Source organism: Oryctolagus cuniculus, chromosome 6 (genome assembly GCF_051225735.1).
Source record: "Oryctolagus cuniculus isolate XC-2025 breed Fujian yellow rabbit chromosome 6, ASM5122573v1, whole genome shotgun sequence".
NCBI lineage: Eukaryota > Metazoa > Chordata > Mammalia > Lagomorpha > Leporidae > Oryctolagus > Oryctolagus cuniculus.
In genome coordinates this window covers 15,154,203-15,179,450 of record NC_142872.1, presented here as the reverse complement: position 1 = coordinate 15,179,450, position 25,248 = coordinate 15,154,203, and the positions used below count along the sequence as shown (strand labels likewise).

The 25,248-nt window shown below is 50.3% G+C and overlaps 1 protein-coding gene and 1 long non-coding RNA gene across 19 annotated transcripts in view; both read left to right on the top strand.

Moving 5' to 3' along the window:
- LOC149126026 (uncharacterized) overlaps positions 1-10,235 on the top strand; it is an 84,168-nt gene extending 73,933 nt beyond the window's left edge. The window contains exons 4-5 of the transcript XR_016235273.1: positions 1,012-1,068; positions 10,178-10,235. The gene's annotated coding sequence lies outside the window, so the exon portion shown is untranslated. The remainder of the gene's footprint in view (positions 1-1,011; positions 1,069-10,177) is intronic.
- An 8,400-nt stretch (positions 10,236-18,635) lies between these two features.
- The window catches only part of LOC103347857 (uncharacterized), a 148,764-nt gene continuing 142,151 nt past the window's right edge, over positions 18,636-25,248 (top strand). For 4 of the 18 annotated variants that reach the window (XR_016235247.1, XR_016235249.1, XR_016235243.1 and 1 more), the window contains exons 1-2: positions 19,169-19,550; positions 20,710-20,905. This is a non-coding gene — a long non-coding RNA (uncharacterized LOC103347857). Of the gene's footprint in view, positions 18,993-19,154; positions 19,551-19,851; positions 19,900-20,709; positions 20,906-25,248 lie in introns of those variants that run through there. The other 14 variants (XR_016235241.1, XR_016235244.1, XR_016235240.1 and 11 more) reach the window with 10 other exon arrangements.

Below are 25,248 nucleotides of genomic sequence, written 5' to 3'. Positions count from 1 at the left end.
ACAGAACATCAGATTTCTCAACATTTACGACACTTTCCCCAAACTTTTCATTGATTTTTGCTTTCTTCTAACCGAAGTTGGAGAAAAGTTGGAGAAATTAGTGTTTCCTGATGAGGTGTCTAGATTGCATAACCTTAGAATATCAGAGGCTTTTTTTTTTTTTGTTAAACAGCTGTTTCTTGAAGAATTACTAAATGTACCGTCATATTTTGGAAGGAGTAATTAAGAATATGATGGCTGGAGTAGGTGCTGCTTGAGACGCCTACATCTTGCACCAGAATTGCATTTCAAGTCCTGGCATTTCTGCATCCAGTCCAGCTTCTGCTAATGCGTCCTGGGGAGCAGCGGATGGTGGCTTGAATAGCCGGGTCCCTGCCACCCATGGGGGAGACCTGAACTGAGGTTCTTACTCCAGGCTCTGGCATGGCCCAGATACGGCTGTTCTGGGCATTTAGGGAGTTATCCAAGGGATGGAAGAGCTCTCTGTCTCTTTCTCTTTCTCTTTCTCTCTGTGGCTGTGCCTTTCAAGTAGATGAAAATAAATAAATGTTAAAAAATGATTGATATAATAAACAAAGACTGCAGGAAGATTATATAATCTATCCCTCAGGGTGTGAAGTTTTAAAATATTTATTTTGTTGTGTTTGAGATTATAATGAGGCTCATTTTTCTTATGTCCTCGCAAGTCACGTCACTGCGTTGCTAAAATCCAAGGACAGCTCATGGAAGAGAGTCAGGTGCCTAATGAAATATTTCTAAATCTTGGGTGTTACTCTGCACTTTAGAAAAAAGAGAGGTTAAGTGTAGGGGGAGAAAGTCAACCACTTTTCTTGTTTTAACTGCAGGACATCTCAGAGTTTTCATTTGCTGACAGTCGTTGTGACTATCAAAGATGATATTATTATATATAATTGCATATCAATATAATAATATATTAATATATTATATATAATTATAACACGGCATGTTTGTTGAAGATGGGATTTTTTTTCTCATTTATCTTCTGAACAGGGGGTGATCCAATAAAACCATTGTAGGAGCCACTGATTGGATACTGCATTGCTGAAGGTAAGAAAGAAATTCTGTTTTTCTGTTGTTTTCCTATTGTTTCATTTTTTTTGAGTATAGTGTCATGACCTTTAGTTAGTGAACAAGTTAATAACTTAAGACTTATGCACTATATCACCTTGACAAGTGCTGAATCAGATGGATACAAAGTACTGTTAAGATTGTACAGTTTGCTTATTGGTCATGATAGTTAAGTGAGGCTGTGATGCCGGCACGGAGAGAATGACGAAGTGGGGCCTGTTGCTGCGGACAAAAAGCAGCCCTGCAATATTCTGTGAACAGACGATGAAAACAAACTGCTGGGCCTGGAAGCTTCGCTCTTCATTCGGGCTGGCACGTTCTGTTCAGGTTTTAACGATCACAGTCTGAGATTTGGGGAGAGAAGAAAACAAAGGGAAAACTGCTTTGTATGTTTTCTCCAACAGAGATTCTTATACCATAAAATTGAAACTTCCTGACTCACAAATGAGACACCCCACATCAACTTTCACCCTCATTTCTCTTACTGGTCTCTCCTCGTTCCCTCTCTCTTTTCCATCTAATACATGCCAGTCAATAGCATTTGAGAAACATTGAATAAACAGTTGTTGTGCAAAACCAGGGTGCAGAGGCGGAGAATGCATTGGACGATAGTTTATCTTAAGAACTGGTCGGCTCTCTTCTACTTCCGGGGAAGTTCTTGGTCAAGGAGGGAGAGCTTTGAGGTTGCATCAGATGTTGGATTTGCAACTAGTAATTCCTCCTGTGTAGGGGACTGGGGAAATAGACAAGGAAGACAAAGATGACCTTCTGTAACTGTTCATTTAAAAGCTCCGTGGGGGGCCGGCGCCATGGCTCACTTGGTTAATCCTCTTCCTGTGGCGCCAGCATCCCATTTGGGCGCTGGTCCTGTCCCGGCTACTCCTGTTCCAGGCCAGCTCTCTGCTGTGGCCCGGGAGGGCAGTGGAGGATGGTCCAAGTGCCTGGGTCCCTGTACCCACATGGCAGACCAGGAGGAAGCACCTGGCTCCTGGCTTCAGATGGGCGCAGTTCTGGCCATGGCGGCCATTTGGGGAGTGAACCAACAGAAGGAAGACCTTTCTGTCTCTCTCTCGCACTGTCTATAACTCTACCTGTCAAGTAAATAAATAAATAAACCTATTAAAAAGAGGTCCATGGTTTTATCTGCTTCCAGTTGTTGCTGGTGGCCTTCTGAGCAGGTCAGTGCCATTTGCTTGGGGGCAATGCTCAGCTGCAGGCCAGGACCCCTTATAGAGGTACAGCAAAGCCTGTGGTGTGTAGCTCAGTACTCTCTGGGGGTGGGCCTGTTACCGTTGCCCCTTCTCTGACCCCAAGGCCCCTGAGGTAGAGCTACAGGACTCAGTGGCATCTTTTGTATTTCCCATGGTTGCTGCGTGTGCCACCAGGTCTCAAAATGTACTTGTGGGGTTTTGCTGTTGCTGGCGACCGAGTGATGAGATGGACAGGCCAGTGCCACTGAGAGAAGCATTTATTACTTCATTTCCTAGGGGAAGGGGGCGTGCTGTGTCCTGCAGGGCCACACAGAGAGGTCCCAGGATGTGGTCAGGAGGCAGAAGCAGGAAGCAAAGACGGCATAGGCCAGAGCCTCATTAGGGTTTCCGTGGGAAAGTCTAGGCAAGCAGCTGGTAGTGCCTGGTTTGAGTCTGGTCGAGAGGCAAGGGGTGTAGCCGTCTCAGACTTGATTTACTGCAGGGAGGTACTGAGAGCTACAGTGGTTTGCATAGGAAAGGCAGGCTCTCACCCAAGCTTTTTGCTGCTCTGAGAATTGCCTGGCTCTGGGAGGGGCAGTTTCTCCCCAGCCAGCAAGATTGTTAAGCTATAAAACATCACAAGTTATATAGAATTAAGAGCACAATTGGACCATTCCCATCTCACGGACCCTCTGTGTGTTTCCTTCTCACCCTTACACATTTTTGCACCAGAAAGGGTGTCCTGGGACATTTGCCACACTTGGGAAGACCGTGCCGCATTCTCTCCAGAACTCAGCACTGGCCCCAGACGGCCGCAGTGGGGTTGGTTGGAGCTTCTGCATCCCAGATGGAGTCCAGCCAGGGAAGGGGGAGGCCGACTCCCCCCTTTTGAAATCATCTGCAATCTCTCCAGATGGCTGTACGATGTGTTTCGGCTTCCTCAGCCCTCCGGAGGGGCACAGGGAAAGTCATTCCCAAGTCCCACGTTGGAATCCTACCACCAATGGGGCTGCGTTCGCAGATAGAACCTATACGGAAGTGATTACGGTTCAGAAAGGTCGCTGAAGGTCATGGAGGGTGGGGGCCAGACTGGGTGGGATTTGTATCCTTCTGTGAAGAGACACTAGTGTGGGGAGCTCGGACTAGACTAAGTTACTGGAATTAAGACTTATTCTATGCATCTGCTCTCCCACAATATGGCGCTGAGAAGGGAGTAACAACTTCTATGCAGCTGCCTCTCGCCAACTTGAGTGATGACCTGCAGGAGCTGATCCTGCTCCTGATTGGAGGAGAGCAGCGTACTCGGCGTGTGGGTAGCAGAGTTGGGATTGGTGGAAGAGGACTATAAAGGAGGAGAGAGACAACGTGCACCAGGAACATCTAAGGGGAACACCTGAGGAACACCTGAGCAGCCCCCAAGAGAGCCGGCCGGCGGTGTGCCGCTCCCCCGCGGAAGTGGGGAAAGTGGCAGGGGGAACCGCCCTTCCACGGAGGTGGAAGGATCGGCAGCCAACCCGGGAAGAACCAGCAGCAAACCCGGGAAGGGCCGAGCAGACAAAAGAACAGCGCAGGGTCCTGTGTCGTTCCTCCGCGAAGAGGGGGAGCGACATAATGGTGCCGTGACTCGGATAGGAAACCTAGGCAGGGTTTAGTGTCGTTCCTCTGTGAAGAGGGGGAGCGACACACTAGAGACCCTCTTCCTCTTTCACTCTCTATATGTGCACAGGAGAGACCACATGAGGACACAGCAAACCCCGCCCTCTGGCCCCTTAACCTTGGATGTGCCGACCTCCAGCACTGACAGCAATACATTTTGGTTGTTTAAGCCACTTAGCGTGCTGGGTGCTTCGAAAAGTTCATGCCAGTGGGATTAAGTGACAAGTTTAGTTTGGTTCAGTAAACTTTGAAGTCCATGCGCACTTTTTTCTGCTTTTTTTTAATGAGCCTTCTGAAGCCCCCCCCCCCATTTTGTTTTGGAAACTCCGGCAGCCTGGGGCACCTGGAGCCCCCAGTTTGTGTAGGCTGATGGATGTCCTTGTAGATTCTTCTTCTCCATTCTCCTCTGTCCTCTGCTCGCGCAGACTGGGGGGATGGGGACATTAGCAGTAGTAACCCAGCCTCTTCACAAGTGCTGGGAAAATTTCTCCTACTTGCGGCCGTGAACTTGTAAGTCCGCTGTGGGTCTTAACCACAGCTGTAGGGTGGATTCCGTGCTTTCTGTCTGTCCCTGTGGAAATGGAAGCATCGCACAGCCTGCTTCCGGTGGGCTGTGTCTTGTCTCCCTGTTCTTACCCTCAGTTCCCTGAAGGTAGCAGGCCAGGGAGCCTGGTAGCATGCTTGCCAGCAGGAAGAAGGAGAGTGCTTTTCTGTTCTGCTTGTTTGAGAAGTGGAATCCCCCTTCCTTAGTGACTCAGCTCTAGGCCTCAGGTGTCACCTGCTCATACACCATAGAGAATTCCGCCTTCACACCCAGGGAGGTTTAAAATGCAATAACCTCTTGAAAAACGAAAGCAGTCATGAGTCACGTGGAACTTGCTTACACATAAATTCCAGCTTGCCCCGCGAATCGGACTTTTTTTTTTTTTTTTTTTTCACTTAAAAGACAGTGGAGGAGGAAATGGAGGCTCCAGTGAACCCACAGATTCATTGCCTTTTTCTGTCACCCCACTGCATGGTTGCCCCATTTCTTTCGCCGGAAGACACTGCCTGGAAGCTACAGTTGCAGCCGCATGGTAACAAGGGGTCCTCCGCAGGCCACAGATTCTCCAATCAGGAACAGGTGCAGTCACACCCCCTCTGAAAACAAAGATATTTTGTCTGAATGGGCACAACACAGAAGAATGGGATGTATTAATAGCTAAATAGCGTCTTTGTTAACAGCGGAACAGCTGGCGGTTCTGTGTGAAGGCGCTCATCCCAATCCATTCTATCCAATTGCAGAGTGATAAGCGCGCTCCCCTGGCTCCAAGGGGACCCCACGCACGCAGGCAGCCATTCACCAGCTCTCTAATTGCTTCCCAGTTGGAAGTGTGTTCTCCTCAGCCCCTGTGATTCCTCAGGCAGAATTTCGGGGGCACCAGCCCACCTAGAACCCAGCACTGCGGATGCAGATAAGCCGTTGGGACAAATGCCCTTTGTTTCACAAGGGCTGGTGACAGTCGTCCATGCAGGTGCTCCCTGGGCCTGGGCCGATCATAAATCCCCAGTGCTGGGTGCCTGGAGAGAAGCCCCCACGGGGGAGTCTCAGTGCCTCTGTCATCTCCCAGCAAAGCAGTTACCCTAAAGAGGGAAAAAATAAACTCCCAGCTCATCAAGACCCTGTTAGACCCTGCTGGAGAACCTTTCTTCAGGGCGCCCCACGGAGCAGAATAGGTTCAGGGAGTCGGTGCAGAGACAGAGCCGCCTGCCCCTGAACTCCAGGTCTGAGCAGTGGAGTCCATGCTGGCCTTATCCAGGGGCCACAGGTGAAGGCTTGGCGAGGAGGCAGGGGATGGCAGAGGAGCTCAGCTGAGGAAACACATGGAAACTGGAGCCTGGTGTATCCTGGCCCATAGAAGCCTAGGTGTGTTCATCAGAGGATCTGGCCACGTCATTCGCAATGTCAAATAAAGGAGGCCGCGTTACTTTCTTATTCTTTTCTCCTAGCATTTAATTTTCCGTGCGTGTTTGTTTTATTTGCAGTTTATCCAGGCTAAGAAAATACTGTTTGCAGAACACTGTGTCTCTGCCTTTTTATAGGCTAATTCCTGCTCGGTGAGTTTTCAAAGTACCCTTTGGGGAGAATACTGAAAAGCTCTTGGCTGTATTTAGTCAAGGCAAATACAGGCAGATATGAAATTATGAAATCTTCCTGATACGCAGGGCTTTCTTTGTTCTCTCCGATCGTGTGGGGATTAAATGCCTCAGAGGAATGAGTTATTGTTAAGGATTTGGCAAGCGGGCCTGGAGTCCATCCATGGTACACCCATCTAAGTCCCCATTATTGGGACTTTGTGTTTTGTCCTTGGGAGCATGCAGCCCCAGGTAATAAAATGACAGGTTACTCTCCTTTTTCTACCCTCACCCCCCACCCCTGGCTTCTACATTGCCCCCCCAGTCCTCTCAGGAGGACTTTTATCCCACTCCGAGCCAGCCATGGCGCTTTCTGAAAGAAGAAACACCTCTTGGGCCACCACAATAGATTCGGATGAAATGGAAATCATTGTTGAAAATCAAATAGACCCTAGAGACGGTGGAAATCACTGGTTCACAAAGAAAGTCGCTAAAGCCCTAATAAAAGGCAACAAAGACTGCAAAAGGAGGCAGAAGGTCATGTCTTTCATGCCATCTCTTTTATGTCGCTTCCGTGGCGGGCTAAGTTTTCCGAGCAGCGCAGTTCCTCACAAGAACCCTGAAATTCTCAGCCCTCCTGCCAAGAAAGTGAAGATGCGCACGCATCTGTTTGGATGTCTCCCAAATGCGTGTGCAAAACAAGCCAGGCTGCCGTGCCTGCCAAGCACGCCTGTGGAGGCTGGCACAGTTCACGCAGAGCTTGGTTCTGAGGGCAAAGGCACCTGCAGACAACACAGCGGGGCGGGGGGAGGGGAGCCTGGGATGTTGATGACAGCAGGATGCCAGGGTCAGCTAGGAGGGGAGAGAGGAGCAAATGGACGGAGGGATGGACGGACGGGTTCCTCCAGACCCAGCATGCATATTTAACGAGATACACCCAAACATGTCTGCTTTTGAAGCCAACATTCTCTCCACGGAGGGCGGAGTTATTGTCTGCTCCCACTTACACAACACAGTTTTCTTGCAGTCCGCTTGGGTTTATGGGTCAGAACAGAGATGGCACCTTTGTGCCTTCCCATTCAGGGGTCCTTGACCAGTGTCAGAGGACACGGTGGGCAGCTCCAGGCACATCTCGCGTCCTCCTCTTCTCTATCAGGGGTGTTCAAGGCAGGACCTGACCTTGGACCTTGTTGGGGGCTGAGTGATCCTGGGCCAGAGTCCTCGTTTTAGACCTAGCAGTTGCCCTTTTGTTAAAAGAGACCGGGGAGCTCCTTGGAGGTGGAAGCTGTCCTGTGCCTTCCTGGTTTCCCCAGGAGCTGGAGCCATGCCCTGCAAGTTAGCACCGTGGAATACAGGCGTATGCACTGTTAGCTGCAAGTCTCATCTGGGAATCGATATGTCTGTTTCGTTGTTTGTCGTTCTAGAATAAGCAAGATATGCACTCATGTACTTATTTGGGAGGCAGAAAGGGAGCGAGCGCTCTCATCCACTGGGTCACTCCCCAGATGCCTGCAGTGGCCAGGGCTGTGCCTAGGGCCAGAGCCAGGACCTGGGTGGCAGGAACCCAATTACTTGAGCCATCACTTCTGCCTCCCAGTGTGTGTATTGGCAGGAAACTGGAGACTTGATTGAACACAGGCACTCTGATGTGGAATGCTGGTATCTTAACCAATAGGCTGGCGGCCTGCTCCATTTTTTCTATCTGTCTACTCCTTTCAAGGTATTCAGTACCTTTCACAATAGTGTTATGAGATAGGGCATTTTTTTAAAAAAGATTTATTTATTTGAAAGGCAGTTATAGAGAGAGAGGGCCACACACACACACACATACACACACAATCAATCTTTTATCCACTGGTTGGTTCACTCCCCAAATGACTGTAATGGCTGGGGTTGGGCCAGGCCGAAGCCAGCAGCCAGGAACTTCAGCTGGATTTCCCACATGGGTCCAGGATCCCAAGCACTTGGGCCATCTTCCTCTGCTTTCCCAGGCACATTAGCAGGGAGCTGGGTAGGAAGTGGAGCAGCCAAGACCCAAACGGATGCCTGTATGGGACACCAGTGTTGCAGGTGGTAGCTTAACCTGTTATACAACAGTGCCGGGCAGCTCTGCCCCCCCCACCCCGGGCAGTTAGTTTCATTTCCATCTGCTTCAGGGGTACTCCAGGACTCAGAGCACACACATGTAGTGAACGGCTGCAAGTCTCCCCACGTTTTGTTTTCACAAGAGTGCTAATCAGTTCTCGGGGGAGGCAGGGTGCAGAGGCATTGAACGCTCTTGTGTTCCCCGGGAATGGGGTTTTGAGAAGGCAAGAGGACAGTCGCCAGCTGTGTGCCCTGTGCTCTGCGTCAGCCCACTTGGACACCCAGTCACACGCCATGCACGTCTTGGGCCTTTTCTGCATAGAAATCCGGTCTTGCTTCTGAAGCTCCTCCCGTGTTGCACTTTCCTTCTCTCCAGCACTGGGAGCCCGGGCCCAGGGTCTGCACCGTACTCTTGCCATTGTCGGCATAGCTGTTTCCTGTTCCGGCTGTGAGCAGGGAGAGACCGCCCCATCTGCCGCAGGTGGCTGACTGCCCTTCGCCACGGGCCTGGGAGCCCCTGCCTGTGCATGGCCGATCAGGCTTCTCCCTCTGTGGCGCCCAGCAGGGCCTCCTGCCCAGCCACAGGTTCTGTGCCCAGTGTGGAAAGAGAAGGGGGCACTGCCCCTGATGGCTCTGGGTCTCCATCCTGGAGCGTCTCTGAGATTTTTTTTTTTTTTTTTTGACAGGCAGAGTGGGCAGTGAGAGAGAGAGACAGAAAGAAAGGTCTTCTCTTGCCGTTGGTTCACCCTCCAAAGGCCGCCATGGCTGGCACGCTGCGGCCGGCGCACCGCACTGATCCGATGGCAGGAGCCAGGTACTTATCCTGGTCTCCCATGGGGTGCAGGGCCCAAGCGCCTGGGCCATCCTCCACTGCACTCCCTGGCCACAGCAGAGAGCTGGCCTGGAAGAGGGGCAACCGGGACAGACTCCGGCACCCCAACCGGGACTAGAACCCCGTGTGCCGGCGCCGCAAGGCGGAGGATTAGCCTAGTGAGCCGCGGCGCCGGCCTCTGAGATTCTTTTTGACTCCCTCTGTTGACCTGGCCTGGTCTCTACCACGTGGACTCAGGTCTGAGAGCCTGACCCCCTGACTGTAAGCTGCGTTCATGAAGTGACTCCAGGGCTGACGTTGACTCTGTGTGGTGTGACACATGCTGGGATTCCCGAGCAGGCTGCTGCTACGCCACCAGATACGTTCAGCTTCCCAAAGTGGATGTTTAGAAATAACAGTTGAGTTAGCGGAATACAACATGGTGCCTCCTTCCCCTGGAATACCAACTAGGAAGGGTGACATGATGCTGTATATCCTGACCTAGAGAGGTTCTGCTGACTTTGTGGCATGGAGAAAATTCTTCTGCTGTGTGAAGTCACCAACGTCTGGAGCTATGTGTATTTCTGGGGGGCATCAGATGGCTGCACAGGGTCCCCAAATTCACTGTGTGGTCATTCGCTTCTGGGTGGTAGATTGTCATAATACAAATACTTTGCCTTATGATCGTGTAATTTAAAAGTTTCTGACAGTGAGACCATTTCATTTTTAGGAGAAGGAGAAAATAAAGTCCACTTCACTTCATAAAAGAGGCTTTTCCCAAGGTTTTTATTGAGGAATTTTGCAATCCCATGCTATCTAACAGTGTCAAAAAGTATTAACAGAGTGTATCTGTGACTGAGGCTTTTTGAACAGAAATTATTTATTCATTTATTGATTTGAAAGGCAGTGCCTCAGAGAGAGAAGGAGTGATAGATCTTCCACCCACTGTTCTACTCCCCAAATGACCACAACAGCTGTGGTGCAGCCAGGCTGAGCCGGGAGCCAGGTGCTGCATCCAGGTCTTCCTTTTGGGTGAAATTCTACTTGGGCCATCCTCTGCTGCCTCCCCCAGCACAGTAGCAGGAAACTGGGTCAACAGTGGAGCAGCCGAGACTTAACTTGGCACTCTGCCGTGGATTGCTTTAAATGCAAGCTGTAGCTTAACTCTGCCCTGCACTGCAGTGCTAACCCCCTGAGGCATTTTTTTCTTTTTTTTCTTTTTTGACTCTAGGTACAGTCATATGAGTGAACTTTCACCCTGCCCTTCCATTACACAACAAAGCAGGACCATACAAGACACACTGACAACCAAATAAAAATGAAACACATATTCAACACACATGAGTAGTTGGTATTCTCCAAATCTCTGTCGCCTGATCCATTCTTCACCTGGGAATACACCAATATACGAGCTCAGAGTCTGGATCCGAAATTAGGAGTTGCGCAGCCACAGTTACCATAGTGAGAAGTTAGGATCTCAAAGCTGGACAAGGACTTTCTTTTATTTATTTATTTATTTATTTTGACAGGCAGAGTGGATAGTGAGAGAGAGAGACAGAAAGGTCTTCCTTTGCTGTTGGTTCACCCTCCAATGGCCGCCGCAGCATGCCTGATCCGATGGCAGGAGCCGGGTGCTTCTCCTGGTCTCCCATGGGGTGCAGGGCTCAAGCACCTGGGCCATCCTCCACTGCACTCCCTGGCCACAGCAGAGAGCTGGCCTGGAAGAGGGGCAAGGACAGAATCTGGTGCCCCAACCGGGACTAGAACCCGGTGTGCCGGCGCCACAAGGTGGAGGATTAGCCTAGTGAGCCGTGGCGCCGGCCTGGACAAGGACTTTCAGTTCAACTGTCCACCTGATACACGCCTCTGTTCGTGTGTGCAGCCCTTACAGCAACCGAAGATGAGCGAGTTGCTGATCGCTGGGAGCCTGCCAGCCTTCTCAGGAGAAGAGAACAGGTTGTCAGCCTCCCAGAGAGTGTGTTCGGAAAGCAGTTGATGAAGTCGGCCTGTGTTCTCAGGTTGTTCTCAGGGACATTGGTGGCATGGGGGTGGGAAGCAGAGAGAACGAACTCTTCACAGGTTGTGATAGCATCATTTAGAGAGAAATACAATGTGAGTACTGAATAAATAATGGGGATCAATGCATTTGTTGGTGATTAATAATACATGAATGATGCATTAGGGAGGAAGGAAAAGCCAGACGGGAGAGGAATGGGAGATTTTATGGAACAAGAAAGGACATGAAGGGGTCAACGCTACATCTGGAAGTAGAATGACAGGGGAGAGACATTTCGCTTCCTACGTGGACACAAGACCTTGGCTGTCAGATCAGAGATGTGGTACTGTAGAACTTGGGAATGCAAAAGGTCCGGTGGATAGCTCTCAGGGGCCTGTGAGCTTGAATGGAGAAAGACAACTTGATTTTTACTGCTCTCTAACTGAGAGTGTGGGTTTCCTTCAGTAATGCCTATGGGCCAGATATCTCCATGGTATCACAAGCACTTACGACTTCTTGCCAATCAAATGCGCAGATAATTCTGTGTCACACTGAAATTTTATTTTGCAGAAATGTTTTTACTCATTACTATAGCTATTTGTCCCTTCACTGAATTCTGTTGCTTAGTGGGTTAATAAACACATACACACGACAGCATTCTTTCCTTGCAGGTTCACTTTCTGTGGTTTCAGTTATCAGAGTCCAACCATGATCCAAAAACAGATTTTTTGAGATGTATTTATTTATTTATTTGAAAGGCAGAGAGAGAGAGAGATTGAAAGAGAGAGAGAATATGAATGGGCTACGGCACGAGCAGTCTTCCATCTACAGGGTCACTCCCATAATGGCCAGAATAGCTGGGACCGGGCCAAGTTGAAGCCAAAAGCCAGAAACTCTCTCTTGGTCTCCCGCAGGGGTGGCAGGGACCCAAGCACTTGAGCCATCACTGGCTGATTCCCAGGTGCATTAGCAGGGAGCTGGGTCCGATGTGGAGCAGCCAGGGCTCAATCAAGAGCTCCGATATGGGATGCAGGCCCCCCAAGCAGTAGCTTCCCCTGCTGTGCCACAACATCTGGCTCCCTGTCTGCAAATATTGAATGGAAATTTTCAGAAATAAGCCACATTCCTGGGACTTCCATTATGGTCTATTGTTACCTCCATTCTATATTATTAGTAGTTACTGTTACTCTCTTGCTGTGAGTGATTTATAAGTAGAACTTTATTACAGGTACATATGACTAGGAAAGAACTCACTGTAGTGGGGTGTTCGATAAAACCTGCCATTTCCAGCACTGACTGGGGGTCTTGGAAGGTACCCCTGAGTGTGAGGGGTGGGGACTGTACATGACTGTGTCACTGTTGCTTGAACAATTTGGTGTATTCCAGTATGCTTGATTGTTTTTGGATTCTTTTGTATTTTGTTTTCTGCACGTAAACACATCATTCATGGAAGGGGTCCGTGGGCTTCCCTGGTTAGGACCCCTGCCTTCAACCCAGGGAGAGCACTAACTCAAGGGCACACGAGCCCTCTCTGTGCAAGGACATTTGATGATGCAAACATCCTACAGGCAGCCTGGCAGCCCGAGTCCTCCAAGTCATGCCTTTAGTTGAAAGGCAGAGAGAGGGCAAACAGATCTCCCGTGTGCTGGCTCATTCCCCAAAGGGCCACAGTGGCCAGAACGAGGCCGTTGGTGCTCAGTGTGGGTCTCTTACATGGCTAGAAGGGACCCGGCTGCTTGAGCAGTCACTTCTGCTTCCCAGGAAGCCTGTGATCAGGAAGCTGGAACGAGAAGCGGAGCTGGGAGTCAACCACAGGCGTTCTGATGTGGGACGAGGGGTCCCAGTGGTGTCCATACTGCTATGCCAAACATCCGCCCCTCTTCTTTGTTTCATTGATAAGTTTTTTTTTCTTTTATTTCTTTCTTTCTTTATTTTTGACAGGCAGAGTTAGCGAGAGAGAGACACAGAGAGAAAGGTCTTCCTTTTTCAGTTGGTTCACCCCACTGAGTGGCCACTACGTCTGGCGTGTAGAGGCCGGCGTGCTGCGCTGATCCGAAGCCAGGATCCAGGTGCCTCCTGGTCTCCCATGCGGGTGCAGGGCCCAAGCACTTGGGCCATCCTCCACTGCACTCCCAGGCCACAGCCAAGAGCAGGACTGGAAGAGGAGCAACCGGGACAGAATCCGGCGCCCCGACCAGGACTAGAACCCGGGGTACCGGCGCTGTAGGCAGAGGATTAGCCTAGCAAGCCGCAGTGCCGGCCCACTGATACGTTTTGATGGCAATACAGTTTGGTAAGACTCCTCTGGAAAATGAAAGCATAGTAATATAAAATGTGATGTGTCTACTTACTGGAAGGAAGCCAGTATGCAGAAATGACAGGACACTTGCTATAGATCAGGGATGACTGCAGAGTTCACAGCGTGACCAGTTCTGTGTCTGTGCTCTTGTCCTGAGGGTACCCACCCCTGCAGGAGGTTGAGACATCCCCAGACCAGTGGAAATCAGGCAGGCTTCCGCATGAAGCCGCAAACATCCATTTGCTTTAAACCATTGTGTTGTTCCCACATTGTCTGTGCCATCTTGTGCATGTAGCACTCTGGTGACAATTGCATCCAAATGGACAGACGGCAGCAAGAGGGGGGACAACCAGGGACGCTCCATAGCTGTGCTTTGTGTGTTTCCAACAAAGGGCGAACCTACCCGAGCCGGCCTCTCTCGGGCAGCTCCAGTGTGGAGCTAGCAGCAGATGGTCCTGCCGCATCAGGCCTGCAGCTGTGTGTTCCTGGCACCACAACAGTGTTTGAATTCTGTACGGAAATTCTGTAAGATGTGTTTCTTGTTGCCTTTTCATGAATTTTATTTGGTAATTTTTTTTCAAACCCTAAAGAGTCTGGAGACCATATTGAGAAAATGTTGGCAAGGGAAAGCTATTTGTTAGCGAGCCAGATTTATTTAAAGAGAATCGATCACATATAATTCTTGGAAGAGAGGCAGCACATTGGCACTGACTGCTCAATCCCAACCAACTCAGCGCTCACACTACAGCCGTTCTGTGTGTCCTCTCTGCTCTGCACACTCAGATTCTTCGTGAGCTTTCTCAGCCTGGCAGGAAGAGGCAGGAGGCAGGGCCGCGCACTCGCTGTTGGCGTGTGTCCAGCACGCACCCTTGCAAACTCAGGGAAGGAGGCAGAAGGCATGCCAGAGTTTCGGAGATAATGAAGTGCAGCGTGGCCCAATTTCATAGCAGGGCTGCCCAGTCAGCTCTGGGCTAACGGATGTTTGGCATCTTTATTCTAGGAACACTCAGGGTAAAATCATGGCATCAGTTCTATGTCGCTCATACCCCTGCTCTCCTCAAGGGAGCTTGCATGTGTGTGTGTGTGTCTGTGTCTGTGTATGTGTGTCGGGGGCAGGGGGAGACCAGACCCCAGTCCCACATCAGCTGACTTGTCCAAGACAAACTAAACCCAGACATAACATTTGGTCCTCTGGAGGCTGGTGCTGTGGTGTACTGGGTTAATCCCCTGCCTGCAGTACCAGCATCCGCTGCGGGCGCTGGTTCTAGTCCCGGCTGCTCCTCTTCCAGTCTGACTCTCTGCTATGGCCTGGGAAAGCAGTGGAAGATGGCTGAAGTGCTTGGGCCTCTGCACCTGTGTGGGGGACCTGGCGCAGGCTTGTGGCTTCTGGCTTTGGATCAGCTCAGCTCCGGCTGTTGCAGCCATGAACCAGCGGATAGAAGACCTTTCTCTCTGTCTCTCCCTAGCTCTTTCTGTAATTCTGCCTCTCAAACAAATAAATTCATAAAATCTTAATAAAAAAGAAATAAAATAAAAAAGGAATCCCACCTGCACGTGTAAGTGAACAAGATCCCCAGTGTATTTCAAGCATACTGAACTGGCTACTTGCTCCCAGCAGAGAACTATATTCTGCGTGGGCTTTCAAACATTTTTTTTTTCTAAGAAAATGTACACCTTCCCTCTGGAAACCCTGCCACTTCTTCCCAGATCCCTAACTCCTAAACCTGCTGTGTGAAATAAGTATAGGGTGGTTCCCACTGTGGGGCTACAAGGCCCCAGGGGCTGCCCCTGTGCCTAGAGAGACGGTCCCCTGGCATTCATGGTGTTAGTAGCGTGGGGACCATCTGCTGCGGGCAGCCAGCACTCACTCCACGCTGCTCCTGGGAGCGGTGCCGCTGAGTGACAGTGCCCTGTGACCAGGGTCAGAGCTGTAGCAGCTGTGCTCCGGAGCACTTTCTGCTCCCATTTGATGGGTAAAACAGAAGAATCGGCCAGCAAGATCCTCCAGTAATGGCCAGAGCCAGCCTTCTGCTTCATGGTTTTCTCACTTTTTCATTTTGTTTGCGATTGAATTTGAAAATGAACTTTGTTCCACCCTGTAGCCTATGGCAGTGGACAAGTGAGATGAAACTGCAGGGAGGAATAGCACGTGTAGTGTACACAGCAAAAAGCGACGTCTGAAACATGGAGATGACGGGGTGGTTGGCGTTGCCTGGTGCTTTCTGGAAGCTGAGTTTGCACTGGAGTTAGTGAGGGAGGGGACACAGGGAGAAGGCCCAGGGGTTTTTACAACCTTCCTGTAACTGGCTCACCTGGGGAGAAATCAAAGTCAGCCCTGAGGTCGACAGGAAGAGCCAGCACATAACCAGTGGCACACACAACTCAGATGGCCACACCACACTCATCTGGTGTGTGTCACGCTTTGCAAAGAATCAAGAGATTTGCAAATGCAGAGCTGAAAAAGCAAGCGAAAGTGTCTGATGATGACCCTCCGAGCCGGACAACACAACGTCCAAAGACGTTGCATTTTTTCTTGGTACTGAAATCATTCTAAGATATTCATCCTTCTCATGACCTCGTGTTCCTGCTGCTACTTTTGCAGATACCCAGTTCCGGGTCTGTGGCTTTTTGTTTTGCTCCATTGACAGGTCTTTCACCCAGCAGAAGGTTTTTAATTTTAACTAAATCCAGATTATCAATGATTTCTTGCATGCCACACCCAAGACCACTTGGATTTTCTTCTGTGTACTCTCCATTTCATCGCTGTCTCCATGTGGAGAGCTGGATATACAGCCATTCGCTGAATCTCAGGTGCACCATCCACCGTGAGTTAGGTTTCAGGAAGGGCATGAGGGTTTGCCTGCGTGTGCCTCGTTGGCTCAGGACCACTCATTCATTGAAAAATACTATCTTTTCCCCATTGTGTTGCCTTTGCCGCTTTGTTAGATAAGGGCTGGCTGTTGCTGCAGTCCATTTGGTGAGACTGTACAAGAAAACCAGGAGTCGGTGCTGTGGTGTAGCGGGTAAAGCCGCCACCTGCAGTGCTGGCATCCCATATGGGCACCAGTTTGAGTCCCAGCTGCTCCACTTCCGATCCAGCTCTCTGCTATGGCCTGGGAAAGCAGTGGAAGATGACCCAAGTCCTTGGGTCGCTGCACCCACATGGGAGACCCGGAATAAGCTCCTGGCTCCTGGCTTCGGATTGGCGCAGCTCTGGCCGTTGCAACCAACTGGGGAGTGAACCAGTGCATGGAAGACCTCTCTCTCTCTCTGCAACTCTACCTTTAAAATAAATATTAAAAAAGAGAGAGAGAGGAAACCACTGATTGGACCTTTCATAATGAACAGAAATTTCTTAGCTCTCGGTCCTGGAGGCTGAGAAGTGCCAGGTTCAGGAGCTGGCACCTGCCGAGGGCCCTCATCCCACGGCGGAAGAGCAGCGAGAGGGCACGGAACCCAGCAGGGCGCTGACCTTGTCTTCTTCAGCCGTGGACGCACTCCCCTGATGGTGGAGCCTTTCCTGTCTCACTCCCTCTCACGAGGCTGCTAACTCCAGCATATGGTGGACCAAGTTTCCAACAGAGCAGCTCTATGTGGCGGGCCTCCTGGGTCCCCTGTTCTGTTGCGTTGACCTACCTGCCTCTTCTCTCACCAGTGCCGCGCTGCCTTGAATACGGCAGCGCCAGTGCCAGTCTTGAAATGAGGCAGTCTCGCTCCTCTGCCTTTGTTCTTCTTTAATGTTGTATAGGCTGCTCTCCCCCCACCCCCACCTTAGAGACCCTAGCATCAGTTTGCTGGTCTCTACAGAATCACATGCTGGAAACATTTCTGCCACTGTTTCAACCTGGAATGTCTCACAGCGAGGATGTTAGAAAATTAAGGAAATATTCAAACAGCAAAGACTCTGCCTTAATTAGGCTGGGATGGGCAGGCTCCTGAGTATGGTTTAAGGCTTCCCACAGGTGATTCTGAGACATCAGATATATCAGGGGCAGTTTTCATCACTGTCTTTTGTTAATAATTATTATTATGTGTTTGAGAAGCAGAAAGAGAGGGAGAAAGAGAGTCCCACCTGCTGGCTCCCTCTCCCAATGTCCAAAGCAGCCAGGAAACTAGGATCAGGAACTCAGTCGAGTCTCACGAGAGCAGGTAGCAGGAACCCAATTACTTGAGCTATCGCTGCTGCCTCCCAGTGTGTGCATTAGCTGATAGCAGGAGCCAGCGGCAGAGCGCATGTGGAACCCTGCGACCCTGAATCGGGATACGGACATTCTGATCGCCTTCTTAACTGCTGGGCCAAACACCGGCTCCCCCATCGCCACCGTCTGACAACTGGGATGTCAATCTGTTTCCTGAAAGTTTGTTAGAAAAGGCTCGGCTCCAGAATGTTCTCTGGGGTGGGACTTTTGCCTCTGTCTGTGCTGCAACAGTTTTCTGAAGTTTCTTACTTTCTCTAGCCTTCCCTTCACAGCGAGAAGCCTGGCCTGCCTCAAACAAAATCTTGGACAGGGAATTTTTTTTCCATCTGATGCCTATTCTTCTCCCCTTTACCTTTCTTTTTTAAAAATAGATTTATTTATTTTATTTGAAAGAGTTAGAGAGAGAAAGAGAGGCAGAGAGAGAGAGAGAGAGAGAGAGAGATCTTCCATCTGCTGGTTCACTCCCCAAACAGCCACAAGGGCTGATTGATCCAAAGCCAGGAGCCAGGAGCTTCCTCCGGATCTCCCACGTGGGTACAGAAGCCCAGGCACATGGGCCATCTTCCACTGCTTTCCCAGACCAAAGCAGAGAGCTGATTAGAAGTGGGGCAGCCAAGACTCGAACTGGCGCCCATATGGGATGCTGGCACTGCAGGTGGCAGCTTTACCTGCTATGCCTCAGCACCGTCCCCTTCCTTTTACCTTTAACAACAGTTTCCATAGCGCAAATTTTTTTCTTTTCTTTTTTTAAGAAAAGATTCATTTAGTTGTTTGAAAATCAGAGTTACAGAGAGAGAAGAGACAGGGCTCGTCCATCCACTGATTCACTCCCCAAATCGCTGCAGCAGTCAAAGCCAGGAGCCAGCTTCCCCTGCTTTCCCAGGTGCATTAGCAGGGAGCTGGATTGGAAGTGGAGCAGCTGACTCCAGCTGGCGCCCACGTGGGATGCCGGTGTTGCAGTCGCGGCTTAACCCACTCTGCCACAGCACCGACCCCCATCCCGCACAATTCTTATGAACAAATGCCGTGCCCATATTTTTAGCACTTGAATATTTTCTAGATGTGAAACACTGGTGGTACCCGAGCTCAGGCCCTGGCTTCTGTCCACGCTTCTTCTTCCAGGGCTCAGCTGAGCTTCCTGCCTTCCCCACTCCCTCCCTCTCCTCTCTCATCTTCTATTTCTCTTTTTCCTCTTTCCTCTCCCTTCTTCTCCCTGTTTCAGGTGCACCTTCCTACCTCCACCCCCGCTCTCAGATTTCTTCCTCTGCTGTCTGGCTGCTATCACCTTCCCACCATCTGCTTTTCCAATCCCTGTTCCCAGCACTGAAGTCGCTGATTTCCTCTATTTGGGAGAGGAGGAGCACGTTTGATCAGTACAATTCCAAGTAATCAGAGACTGATGACATCAGAGAAAGAGGCCGTGTGTGGAATGTGAGCAAGGAGCTGCTCCCTGCTGGGGATGACCTGGGGGCATTTTTCAACCGCCACTCTGTGCCTCAGTTTCCTCATTTGTAGAAGAGGGACTAGCAGCACCTGCCTTGTTAGGTGTCCGGTAGGTATCTGCTGAGCTCAGGTAGGCATAAATCAGTTGTCCCAGGCACAGGTGAGTGTGGTGGCACGTGCACTGTGTGTGTGGCTTAACACCTGTTAGATAGGATTGTGACTACTGCTTTTAAGGTCAGAACAACCCTCCTGAAAAGGGAGGGGCAAAGTGCTCCCAGGAACAGATAAACTGATCATCTGCACACATGCTGTTTGGATACAAATGTGTCAGCTAACATCTCCCTGGTTAGCCCTATTAATTCTTTGTTCCTTAGCCAGGTACATTTCCATTTGAAGAATCCTTTTAGAGGAAAACTTTTCCCACGTGGCCACCGTGGAATCGAGCAACTGAGACTTGTTATCTGGGTGTGACTGTCTCAGTGCCATAGGACCCCGGTTCTCTCCCGCTTGCAAGAGCGCTCCACAGGAAAGACACCTGCTGTGGCTAGGGACGCTGGGAATCTTGACAAGGCAGGGAAAGGCAGGGTGCGGGGTGCAGCTCAATCTTGGCTTCTTTGTTCTACTTTTGGATATGAATGCAGCCCAGCAGCTTCCCTAGAACATACAGGTACTTAAACCACAACCCTCCTGAACTTTCAAATCACAGAACAAAACCAAGAATCATCCTTGGGCGGGGGCGGGGGGGTACTCCTTTTGAAACTTCTCCTTCTAAGCTCAGTTCAGGCCGTTTTCAGCAAGTGCTGCGGAATGTGTTCAAGAACACTGTTCCCACTCCCTGGCAGAGTCTCTCCCCCAGCAGCCATCCTCAGTGTCCACCCGCAAGCCCTAGATGCCCTGTGCCCCAGGGCAGTGCAGGGCCTGGGGACAGTGACCTCTTCGTCCCCTCTCGCCCTCTGCTTTCTCTGCAGGTGAAGCGCCCTGTCATGGTTTGGTGACATCTGGAGACTCTGGGTGAGGTAGGGACTGTTTGAGCTGCTCCTCTCCTCTGAAGCACATGGGGCCTTTTTCTTTTTGAAAGGCAGAGTTAGAGAGAGAGAGAGAGAGAGAGAGAGAGAGGTCTTCCTTCCGCTGGTTCACCCCCCAAATGGCTGCCACGGCCAGCCGCTGCACCAATCCAAAGCCAGGAGCCAGGTGCTTCCTCCTGGTCTCCCATGCGGGTGCAGGGCCCAAGTACTTGGGCCATCCTCCACTGCCCTCCTGGGCCACAGCAGAGAGCTGGCCTGGAAGAGGGGCAACCGGAACAGAATCCGGCGCCCCGACCGGGACTAGAACCCGGGGTGCCGGCGCCGCGGGCGGAGGATTAGCCTAGTGAGCCACGGTGCTGGCCCACATGTGACCTTAATAAGCAGCTTCTTGAAGAACCACATGGGTCTCCCACGACCCAGGGCAATTCACTGCTAAGACAAAGTACCGGGCCAGCCAGCACGGCTGCTCATCCAAGGAGTAAGGGGAACATATGGGAAAGGATTATTTTCCTTAGCTGTGAAAAATAGATGCCCTGTGTGCACAGGCAGCATGGGAGTCAGTGTGATCCAAAGGCACAGCACGGTTGCTGATTGGCTGGGAAGCTTGTGCTCACTTAGATCCCCTCTGCAAGCTTCACCCCCAGCCCCCATCCGTCAGGTCCCCAGCAGGGCAAGGGGAACCGCCACCTGTCAGTCATCTGTTGGTGCACCACACATTTCCCCAATGCTGACTTGATATCTCATGGTTTTGATTGGCTTAGGGATCCTGGCTTACACCTACTCCACCTGTCTCTCTAACAGAAAATCTGGAAGCCAGAAGGGGGCCAAGCCGTCTGCTTCCCAGGGTTTGCTCCATGGCCGCTCCAGGGGGAGCTTGAGTGTCCTCAGAGTATGGCAGGTCGCTCCCCGCAGGGCAGGTGACACAGGGACCACGGCTAGGAGGGGACGACAGTGCATTCTCATCATTAGAAATGAATCAGCAGAGCTCACGGTCCAGGTGAGTGGAAGCAAGTTCCACCTTTCGAAGGGTGAAGTGTCAACGAATTTGTGGACATATTTTAAAACCACGGAAAATATTCTGAGCAAAATCCCCTCCTCTGAGCATGAAACATGGTTGGGATTGTGACAATGCCAACAAGTTCCTAAAATGTTGGTTTCCATTCCATAACCAGTAGTAATGCAGCTGCTTACCTATGAAGACTGCAATGATAATGTAATTACTAATTAGCTAATAGAGTACTTGGTATAGTCCACACGTTGTTCTAGCACTTACATACATCCTCTGCAATCCCAGGGGCTAATTCTATGTTGATTCCTGTGTAGCAGAGGAGAGTGGGGCCACAGAGAGGTTAAGGAAGCCCCCCTGGGTCACACAGACAGTAGGGGTTACAGTGGGGATTCAAACACAAGCCAGCTGCGCCAGCCTTTGGCTACATGGGTTCAGGTTACAGTGAGTTGCCTTTGAAATGTAAGAAAACAAGGTTTTTTTTTTTTTACTTGTTTCATTGGTTTATTTTGTGGTTCCCCGTGCAGTGGTATTTATAAAACCCAGTCTTTCTTACTGACTTCCTGGCTTCTATTCTACCATGTCGGACCACCGTGGTCATCGCATGCAGTTAGAGTTTGGAAAGTTTACAAGTCATTCCAAACTTTGTGAGGATGGCCAAGGCAGCCCTGTGTGTCCCAAATGCTAGTGCTGAGACCAGGAGGACACCAGGAATGAACGCATTGTGAAGTCTGTAACGGGCTCTGGAGCCAACTCGGGTAGACGATCTGTGCTTTCAGCGCCATCTCTGTCCTGTTCTGTCTCCCTGCCTCTCAAACTGAAGCCGGGCAGAACAGTGTCAGGTCATTTGCAGAGTCCTGCAAATTTTTCTGGAGTCCCCGCCCCCTATCCCAAGTGTTCGCAAATGGGTGAGCTGCCATCCAGTGGGGGCATTGCTGTCCCCAGCAGGGCCCATGATTCTACACAATGGCCGTGGGCAGAAACTCGAGTGGTTGACGTGGTGGGGCCCGAACACCCTCCGGTGACCTGAATGCTTGTGTGCCCTCAGATTCATAGCTTGAAATCCCAACCCCGAAAGTAATAAAAGGAGGGGCATTTGAGCGGTGATGAGGTCACGAGGGCAGTGTCCTCAACTGTGGGGTTGGTGTTCTTGTGTGAGGCTCCCTTGTGCCCTCTGTCTCGTGGGGACACAGCGATGCAGTTGGGCTGAGAACCCTCCGCAGAGGTTGTGCGTTCTGACAGCCATAGCTCAGGCTCCCAGCCACAGGACTGTGATCACTGGGTCTCCATTCTTCTTAACACAGTGACAAGAGCATGCACCTTACTAAGGGACACCTGTGGAAGATCAAAACAGGTTTCAGGAGTTGGGTACAAGAGAACGTGGCAGTTTGGGAGGAGAGGAAGAATTAGCAGAACAAACCCACTATGCAAACTGTGCATTTTATTCGTTCAACAAATACACAGCACTTAGTGCGTGCCAGGGACTGTCTCAAGCCCGATTCAAATATTAACTCATCTTTCCTCAAAATGATCCTTTGAGGTCACAGCTTCCCAGGGCCCCATTTTCAGGTTTTATTCATTTTATTTGAAAGGCACAGACAGACGGACAGAGACGTTCCATCTGCTGGGTCACTCCGCAAATGTCCACAACAGCTCAGCCTGGGCTAGGCGGAGCCCAGAGCCGGAAACCCCATCCGGGTCACTCACCTGGGTGGCCGGAGCCCAGGTCCATGAGTCTCGATCTGCTGCTTCGCAGGGTGGGTGTTAGCAGGAAGCTGGATGGGAAGTGCAGCCAAGTCTGGAACCTAGGTACTCCAAAATGGGTTGTGTGCATCCCAACCAACCACCTAACCGCCGTGCCAAATGCTTGTCCCAACTCAGGGCTACGTTTGTAGATGAGAATTCTGTTCAGGTGCCAGAAGCCCAAGGTCACACAACCAAGTGGCATCAGCAGCTAAGTCTGCAGCCTGGGGAGTTTGCAGCCTGAATTCCTGGCTTTGATTCACCCTGCAGAGCTGCCTCAGAGCCGGGTCTGCTCCAGAGGATCTTGTCACTGCTAGCCTCAGAACCAAAGCCCAGTTCTCATCAGAGCGTGCAAGGAGGCACTCCCCGCAGAGCGGCGGGGCGGGGAGACAGGGCCCCCTCAGTTAACCAAATGTCAGTAGCCAGAACTCGAGCCAGAACTGACAAGACACTGCAGCAGGCCTTGGGATATTTCCCAGATGTGTGGCTGTAACTTCAGGAGAGCATTTGATGTAATAGTCCTTTTGGCATTTAAACATAGGTGACAGGAACTCTTTAAAGCTGCATAAACAGAGCACACAGGTGTTAGAAAAACAGCTGTGAGTAAAGGCCAAGCCATCTCAAACAGAGAAGTGGTGCCGTAAGAGGGCTGTAACCTTAGGTTTTTAGGCTTATGACCTTTGTTTCATTAGGTGCACCTTGAACTGTGATAAACATCCACTTAAATGAATATCATTTCCTTACAATTACAGCAGGGTCATACATAATACACTAAGTTCCCCTGGCAGCCTATGTGTTAGCCATGCATATTTCATGAGCAGTTTTATTCCCCAAGTCTCTTTCAAGCAATCCGCAATCCCCTGGCTTTGGTGCCTAGGAAATAAAGGTCTTGTTCGGCAAGAGATCTCCGGGCAATTATTGCGGCTCTGCACTTCATCAAGGACAACAACGAGTGACCTGCGTGAAACACTGGACGGTTGCTTTCATCTGTTTCCTTCTTAATATACATGATTCCTCTTACTTAGCCCTGGGTATGGGAAGCAGGGTCCTCCGATTTTATTTGTCTGCTGTAAATTGTAAGGGGATTAGGCTCTTAAGAGAATTCTTGCGGCAACCTAATGAATGTAAAAGGCAAAGCAAAAAAAAAAAAAAAAAGCCATGTCCCCACACTTACTACGTGCTCACTAGGTATGGGACAGGAAAAAAATTGAGCACGGTCCATGGAGCATGGGCAGGCAATTTCAGAGAGGCGACATCTGTTTGTACGACATGATGGTTTTCCCAGCTGCATCGGCTGGTGGGAAATAAAGTGTTGGAATGATAATAAGCAGAGAGGAAGTTTGCAGTAACAGTGAAATATGCGCCTCTTTATAGTCTCAATATCTTTTGTGGGCAATTTCCCTTTCTCGCTTTTCAAGACTATTGAGTTCCTCCAGACGGCTCCATCTTTCTTGGCTCCCCCACCACCCTTGGAACGTGGTGGAAGAAATGCAAGTTGCATCTGCCAGTTTGGACAGGTGAACACTGGGGGTAGGATGAAACTAAATACCATTTACTTATTTACTACTATCACTATTACTTTTAATAATTCCAGCTTTAGAAACATCGCCCAAACAGCAAGTAGCTTCATTTTCTTCTACCCACTATTCTGATAACTGCCCCCAGTGGACCATGGGTGACCATGGGCCGGGTTGGGCCAAGATGCCTGAATCTGTTAGTTCCCCGTCCTAACTTTATACTCCATCTTGCCTAACTCAGATTGGGGTTGAAGGCTTTGTTCTACTTTCTTCAAGGTAGAACAAGGAGGAGAGGAGGGGGAGAGGGAGGGACATGTTTCCTCTTAAACCAGCTAAATTAATATTTACATTGTTAAAATATTAGAGAAGCCACAGAAAATTATTAATCTAAAAAGGTTATAATTATCTTTCAAATGGTGGCAGCCATTGAAATGTAAATGCCGACTTGCCAGGAGAGAGCTGGTATTCAGGGTGCCTGGGGCTTGCCTAGTTGCACAGCTGCAATTGATCAGTGCAGATCAAAGGGAGGGAGGTGTCTCTGGTGGCACAACCAGTGTGGGAAGCCAGCAGAGAAAGATACTCTCCTCTCTAGGTCTGTTATCAAAAAAGAAAAAAAAAAGGCCGAGCTGGAACGTGTTTCAGATCTCCCTTCTGTTGAATATGCCGTCTTTGAAAGCTTACCCACAAGAAGTAAAGTTGACAAAACCCATAGATGCTGAAAGCTTTCGAGAAAATTCCTGTGAATCAAGCCTCTTGCTCTTTGTCTGCATCCTTTTCTTCCTCCTCCTCCTCCTTGCTGTCTGTCTGTCTTTCTCTGTGTCTCTGTCTCCCTCTCTCATTACCAAAGTCAGCACAGTTGGAAAGCAAGGTGAATTCGAACATTAAGTATAAGGCATCTTTCAACGTTTTCAGGCGTGATTGGCGGCGTGGTGGTTTTGTAGCCCGCCCTGCTGAAGAATCAGTGTGTGGGTTGCATTGGTCCAGAAGGCAGTCTGAGCTCCAGACGACTAGAGGGAGAGGAAGGGCAGCTGGCAGGAGAGCCCTGGGTGCTAAGGCCAGGACTGGAAGGCACCT